The following is a 7,761-nucleotide window of genomic DNA, read 5'->3' as shown; positions in this document are numbered from 1 at the left end:
GATGATGTAAAATGCTGTTTAAGAGACTACTCTTACCTCCTCTTGGTGGCAGTTCCAATTTGTTCAGCTTTAACCCTTCAACGGAGTAAAGCAAAAGCTTTTCAGTCAGATGCTGGAGAGCAAATCTGGGGATGGAAGTTATGGTCTTTCCACTTGGAAAACTGATTTTGGGGCCAGGAGCAGCATTTTGGTCTTGCCTTTTGGCTTATTTTGCCTTCCTTTGGTTCTTGTTCAAATAAGATTTGGAAATGTATATGACTAATGAGAGCATCCATAGGTACAATACATTGGATAGAATAAAAAATGTTTAGAAGGGATCTAAATCCTCCCACTTTGGGCCATTAACTAACCACTAATGACATGAATTCCGCTATGAGCAATGTATTCCATAATTACTGTTTTTGCAGGGTTTTTTTCACCTTCCACTGATGCATCTAGGAATAGCCAGTGTCTGAGATAGGAACAGCTATTTGCCTGTTCGGTCAGTTATTTGTCCTGGAAGGTTTCAGTTTTCTTTTTCAGCTAGATGAGGTGAGGCTATGAATCCAGTAGGAGACTCAGTTTATGTATTGTTTCTATGTGACAACTTTGGCTGAGAGCCTTTTGTGAGGTTGGTTTGTGATAGCCCCTTTCCCCAAAACTCCAGCAGGGGTTTGGAATAAGCAGGTGCGGAGCGGGCTCACGGGACAGGCTTTCTGGTCTGGCTCAGTTGCAAGCACTCCCTCTACAGTGAGCCCAGTCTTTTTGATCGAAGGTTTGGTTTAGGGGATGCAAGGCCTTTGGAGTCAAGAATGACCGCAGGGAATAGCGATGCTGGGTTACCTTACACTTAATTACAAGTTAGATAAAGTTGCAGCCAGAGGCCTTTAAATCAAATTTCATGTGTCTGCATACTTATTGGTGCCGTCACAAGTAGCAGCAGTAAAATAGGCTTCAATTTTCAATCAATTCCCAACTTATAATAATAAGCTGTTGTGTGTGCTGTACATCTTTGCAGATATAGATAAAATGTATGTCAGATAAGTATGATTAAAGTTAATTAGTGAGTTCATGTTGCTGCTACAGTAAATAGAAACAGATGTTACTTGACATAAAAGTAATAGAAACAAAAGGATAAAGAAAATGGGAATTGGAAAAGCATGTCTGAGATAAAGGATAGGATTTACATGTTGTTTTATTTAGATATTTTAGACCATTTTTGTCCCAGCTTGAAAAGTATAAATTGGGATCAATTTCATGATCATTCTTGATTTACTCCTATTACACCAAAGAACAAGTTCTTTTGTCAGCTTTTTCTTGGTGCATTTTGGTTGTTTTTTGTAGCACTGTTTAATTAGAAATTTCATTTTTCAGTCACAGGTGACCATGATGTTACTTCTAAGACAAATTTAGGGATATTGTATTTTCTAATACCATAAAAATTTAATTTTCTGTGAGTTTTATATGTTTATTTTAATACATAATCTGTTATCAAAATTGGAAGAGGTTTTGCTAAAGATGGTTTCTTTAGTGGTATTTAAAACACGCTCAGTCTATAATGAGATAGTAAAATAAAATACATACTGTGTCTCTTTAGCTGCAGATCTCTAATTCTACTACAAAATAGCATTTATCACTACCATTTTTGTGGCAAAGTGTTTGTATAAACAATTTAGTTAAATTGATAAATGAATGTTTGAAACTACAGGTTCTGTGGATTCATAATAGGGATTTCTCTCATTAACTTAATACCTGTGTAAATGAAATAGTTACGTGAACAACAGAGTGTGTGGACTTTAATGGGATTTCATGGGGCATAATGCTAGAATTAATCTCAATTTTATTCAGATATAAAATTGTTAGTTTTTTAACTGCTGAATTTCTGTTTTTAGGAAATTTCCATTAAAATCAGTGGGAGTCTTCCCATTGACTTAGGCAAGGTTCTAAGCATTCTGGCCCTAATCCAGGAGAGCACTTGAACACTTGTTTGATCATATGCTTAAATACTCTGTTGCATCAGGAACAGATTGCTCAGTAGTAGAGATATTCAAAAGTCAGAATTCCCGTTTTACAGGAAATTCTGAAAAACAACCCACTGTATTTCAGATCAAAAAGTAGAACTTTTGACATTGGGAGGAATTTTCTCTTCTGCAAGCAAATTCCTTTTGAAATAATCAATACATTTTATTTAAAATTTTTTGAAACAAAATTGAGCCTGGGAGCCCAGTCTCCATGGCTCAGAGGGCTTCTAGGCTCCTGGCTCCTTGTCAGCGCTAGTGGACTAACAAGTAGAAAGCAGCCATGGATCTTGGGAACCTATGTTCCCAGCTCTGCTGCAGGGAGTTTGAAAGCCCTGATATGAGCCACGGTTCTCAGGACTTCCAGGATCCCTGTTTTGGGGCCAGGAACTGAGGCTTCCAGGCTCCAAGAAGTCCTGGGGTCTCCAGCCCTGGGGCAGACTGCATGGTGAGACTGTTCCAGAGCTGAGGACACTAGAAGTCCTAGTGTCTCCAGCACCCCACCAGGCGAGCTGGCAGGAAACCGTTGGAAATCTGCCTGTGTTTCATCAAAAGTCCATCATAACTGAAACGTTTCAGCAAAACAATTTGGTTTTGACAAAACAGCATATTCAAGGGGGGGAAAGCTGTTTACTCATAAAATTCCAACCAGCTCTACTCAGTAGCTTGCAGGAACAGACCACAGTATGGTCTTTAGATCAGGCTTTCTATCTGTTTTTCTGTAAGGAATTACATTTTGCATCAAATTTATTTGAGCATAAGCTTTCGTGAGCTACGAGCACTTCATCGGATGCTCACTTCATCGGATGCATCCGATGCAGTGAGCTGTAGCTCACAAAAGCTCATGCTCAAATAAATGTGTTAGTCTCTAAGGTGCCACAAGTACTCCTTTTCTTCTTGCGAATACAGACTAACATGGCTGTTACTCTGAAACCTGTCATTTTGAATCAGTAATTCTAAAAGGTATTACAGGTGTATAATAGCACAATAAACTACACTGTAGCATGTATTGGATAATGCGAGACAGTAATCCTCTTCAGTGTTGTTTTATATGCATTATGCTGCAGTCATCACCAGCAAGCATATGTCAGTATAATAGCTGGATAGAAACTGGAACATCACTGTTGATTCGTGATTGTACCATTTCACAAATGGAATAGGGATATTGCAAATACTTTCTTTCCATATGATTCCAATGAACAAGAATGAGATTGATACCTGTGCTTGCTGCTGCTGTTCTCTATTTCAATAGCAGATTTGTTTTACAAGGAGGTACATGGCATGTTGCTGTCCCCGTGTCTCTGTTCTTCTCCCTTTGAAACTCTTTGTTTTCTACCTTAGAATCATGAAAACTCATTTCAGGATCATTTTAATCCAAACTGCCTTTCACCTATGGATTCACTACAAAGCCCTCCCTGTTGGTCAGAATCAAGTCTAAAATAACTGTCCCCCTGGTTACTTTGTTTATGCTTACCTGTGGGCTTTTGTCACCTGCCCCCTTTGAATGTAGCTAGCCCTTTGAACCATACCTGTCCTAGCTCTGAACGAGCTAGCATGCTGAAAATAGGATAGCTGCAGTGCCTTTTTAAAAATGATGTAGCAGCAGGCACTGAGAGAATTATACTACTACAATGTCTTAGGGATCTCTTGGTATTTTTCTTAATGGCAAGCAGATTTTCTAACCCCCGCCATGTCTTTAAAATTCTTTTTCTCCCACAGAAACCTTTTATATGAAGCTGGAGAGTAAAGCAAAGGTATATAGGTGATCTCCTCCCCCTTTACCACATGTGCCTCAGTTGTGCTGTTGTCAGAAATGATAAATGCTTGGGAAACACAGTTGATGTTGCTGCTGAGTATCTCCAAAATAGGCCACTAAAAGGACTTACAAATAATAGTGTGGATAGTTATAATAATAGATAGGTAGTTACAGTCCTTTAACAGGTATAGCAATTTAATTTAACCAGACTGTAGAAGTAGAAGGAGTGGGGATGGAAGAACTGAGTGTTGAGTCAGAATTGGAGTGACCCTGGGAGGAAAATTTATGCAAAAGGTAGATAACAGTGTGTTTCTGTGGGGTGGGCTGATTGGGTCAGCAATGGAGGAACGAACACATTGGCTGAGGTGCTGGGTCAGTGAAATGGGAAGTGGAGGAAATCAATTTTTTTTAAAAGTATTTTGTATATTTTTTCTATGTTATGTAGCTGTTACTCTGTCTTGTGTAATTAGACTGTAAGATTGTCAGAGTAAGGAACCATCTCTTTCTATGTATTTGTACAGTGTCCAGAATCACAATTTACATACCATGTCAGCAGCTAGCTGTATTTTACTTCTAAATCTCATCAAGAGTCAAGATTTCCTTCTGTGGTGGGTGAAATGTTTCCTGTGATTGCAAAAAGAAAAGAGAAATAAGAGCATAACAACTTCTGGGAATACATTTCAGTGTTCAATTTAAATGAGGATAATGCTTCCTAACTGTCATGATACTGAGATGCCCTTAGTAGTTGTTTGTTCTATCATAAGTTGTCTGCAAGCTTTTACTGTAGGTTCTATTATGCTGTCCCCACAGATGCTGTTAGTGTATTTGAAGGATGAACTTTCTGGTTCAGGCAGATGCATTAGTTGAGAGGATAGCAAACTTATGACAGCACTTTGAATGCCTGTAGGCAAGCATAAAGAAAAAGTCTGCATAAAATAGATTATTTTCCTCTTGCTTTTTCCCTGAAATTGAAGAGACACATCAGTATTAATCACATCCTTTCTCAGTATTTATACCTGACTTCTACTTCATTAGCAGTGCCTGATACTAACACATACAGGTAAAATATATCAGTTTATTCTATCAGGTAGCAGTTGAGTGCCCCTTTGTATTTTATCACTTCTGTTTAATGCTAGTTAATTTTGGGCATGTCCTCAAAGGCTTCTGACATAGTAGGGCCTCTTCTAGCCACCTATTTATAGCACTCTTGGCCAACATTTTATCTGCTTTATTTGCTTTTACTCCCTCCTGTAGTATGTAATTTTCAAATGTAATGAAAGGGCTGACCTGTGTGATTCCTATTTTCTCCAAGACCTTTCCATCCCATTCAGTTTCCAAAATGGCAGTCCGTGGCTCAGTGTTCATCTTTTCCCATCTTATAGTTTCATCAGAATTAGAAAAGGTATTTTCTAAGGACCATATTACAGGCTTCCATGATGCTGAAAATATGGGGTGAAAGGAAGCTACTGCTTTTAGAGTTTGAGAAGTTATGCAATATCTGCAAATTATTACTTGGATGGATTTATTGGTAAATGTTGGTAAGTTGATTTCACCATACACACAAAAACCAGCGAAAAAATATTTCCATTGATAATTAATGAAATTTACAGATAGGCAAAGTAAGAAAAATGCTGCTTAGCAGAGTTTGATTTCAGGATATTGGCCTTGTATGTTTTGACGTGATGTTGACAATTTGTGTTTAACAACTATAAAGCTTCAACTTTCTGAATCACAACTGCTGTCATTAAATAATGTCATTATTGCCCTTCATAATTTCCTGCAACTGGGAAAATTTAAATGGATAAAAATAGAAAAAATTGCTTAAAACCAAACATCAATATTATCCATCAAATTTTTTTTTAATTGAATTCTGCCAAGCCTAAACTTATTGCACTAATGATTTCTATGACACTATTTGTAGCATCAATAAGAACTTAAATAGGTTTTCATTAGTTACTACTTGAGTTCAGAAGTTTCCTTTCTTTAAACCCCTGAGTAAGAAGGAAGAGCAGAGAGCTGTCACTTTCATTAGTATCCTTGTAGCTGATGACACTGTGATAGACTGTAGGCAGTTTAATTTATATTAATATTTGGTTCAACTTAAAAGAGCAGCGCAGGCAGGAAAGGAAATGGAAATGAAACCTCTATACTGCCCTACGATGTGCCTTAAAACATTCAGACTTTCACATAGCATTGCTCTCAACTTAGGAACTAACAGATATCCACTTTGGGAGAGCAGTCCGACAGTCTTTCTTTAATTAAGCCCTCATTAATTCTTCTCAAAGGCAGTTATTGCTGCTAGGTAGGCTCCAGGTCAGTAGAGTTAATTTCTACAGTGTAATGTTACATTATGTAATTTAGCTGAAAACAATTGTTCTGCACAACTTTTCAGGCACATCGCTGCAGTCCAGGTTTAGAAAGTAAAAACAAAATCCGTGTACTTACAGTATATGGCCCTAATCACTGTAGTGCCTGAGCGTGGTTACTTAAAAGTACTTTACAACCTTAAATACACTCAGTGAAGATAATGGGCCTGATTCTGCTCCCAGTGAAATAATTAGGCAAGCTCCCATTGAATTCAGCAGAAACAGGATAAAGTGTACAGTTTGTACTCTTTAATTACATTTGTATAATTTCTCATTGCAAATGTGTTGCCCCTCTGATTTGCTGAAAACTATACTAAGAAATGGTGAGCAAAACAGAGCAGGCAAAGATTTCAATAATTGGGCCTTGAGTAAGAATTGTGACTCTTAGTGAGAATGCTTCTGCCCATCTTAGAGATGCTGGATGGGTAGGGTTGCTGCCAACTTTCTACTCGCACAAAACCGAACACCCCTGCCCTGCCCCATCTCCAAAGCCCCGCCCCATCTCCAAAGTCCCGCCCCTTCCCTGAAGCCCCACCTCCCTCTGTCGCTCACTTTTTCCCACCCTCAGTTGCTCATTTTCACCAGGGGTAGGGGGTAGGGAGTTGGGGTGCAGGGGACAGGGTGAGGGCTCCAGCTGGGGGTGTGGGCTCTGGTGTGGGCTGGGGATGAGGGATTTGGGGTGCAGGAGAGGCTCCAGGCTGGGGCTGAGGAGTTTGGAGTGCGGGAGGGAGCTCTGGGTTGGGGTGCGGAAGTATGTGAGGGCTCTGGTTGGGGGTACGGACTCTGGGGTGGAGCTGGGGATGAGGGGTTTGGGGTGTAGGAGGGAGCTCCAGGTTGGAACTGAGGGGTTTGGAGTGTGGGAGGGGGATCAGGGCTGGGGCAGGGGGTTGGGACACATGGGAGGGGAGGTGTGAGGGCTCCAACTGGGCATGCGGGCTCTGGAGTGGGGCTTGGAGTGTGGGCTCTGGAGTGGGGCTGACCCCTTTTGGGGTCAGGAAGGAATTTTGCCCCCGTGTTAACATTGGCAAGGTGCCCAGTGGGTTTTTTCACTTTCCTCGGAGCATCAAGCTTTTTCAAGCTTTTGCCTGCAGTCATGAGAGCTGGGAACATACCTTTTTCCCCCGCCTGAGAGATTTGGGGTGTAGGAGGGGGATCAGGGCTGGGGCAGTGGGTTGGGGCACAGGGTGGTTGGGGCACAGGGGTCTGGCTGGGCATGCAGGATCTGGGATGGTGCTGGGGATGAAGTGTTTGGGGTGCAGGAAGGTGCTCTGGGCTGGGACCAAGGGGTTCAGCAGGCAGGAGAGGGATCAGGACTGGGCCAGGGGTTGGGGCATGAAAAGGGGTCGGGTGCAGGCTTCAGGCGGTACTTACCACAAGCAGCTCCTGGAAGCAGCTGCATATTCCCCCTCTGGTTCCTACATGGAGTTGCAGCCAGGTGGCTCTGCATGCCTCCCCGTCTGCAGGCACCACCCCCGCAGCTCCCATTGGCCGCAGTTCCCGGACAATGGGAGCTTCAGGGCTGGCACTTGGGGCAGGGGTAGTGTGCAGAGCCCCCTGAATGCCCCTACATGTAGGAGCCGGAGGGGAGACATGCCACTGCTTCCGAGAGCTGCTGGGAGCCATGGCAGGCAGGGAGCCTGCC

General features: G+C 41.6%; 1 protein-coding gene across 7 annotated transcripts in view; it reads left to right on the top strand.

The window, feature by feature from the left end:
* Window positions 1–7,761, top strand: part of CACNA2D3 (calcium voltage-gated channel auxiliary subunit alpha2delta 3) — a 729,133-nt gene that overhangs the window by 635,958 nt on the left and 85,414 nt on the right. The window lies entirely within an intron of this gene.

The sequence above is a fragment of the Caretta caretta genome, chromosome 7, assembly GCF_965140235.1.
Source record: "Caretta caretta isolate rCarCar2 chromosome 7, rCarCar1.hap1, whole genome shotgun sequence".
NCBI lineage: Eukaryota > Metazoa > Chordata > Testudines > Cheloniidae > Caretta > Caretta caretta.
This window is presented reverse-complemented; position numbering and strand designations above follow the sequence as displayed.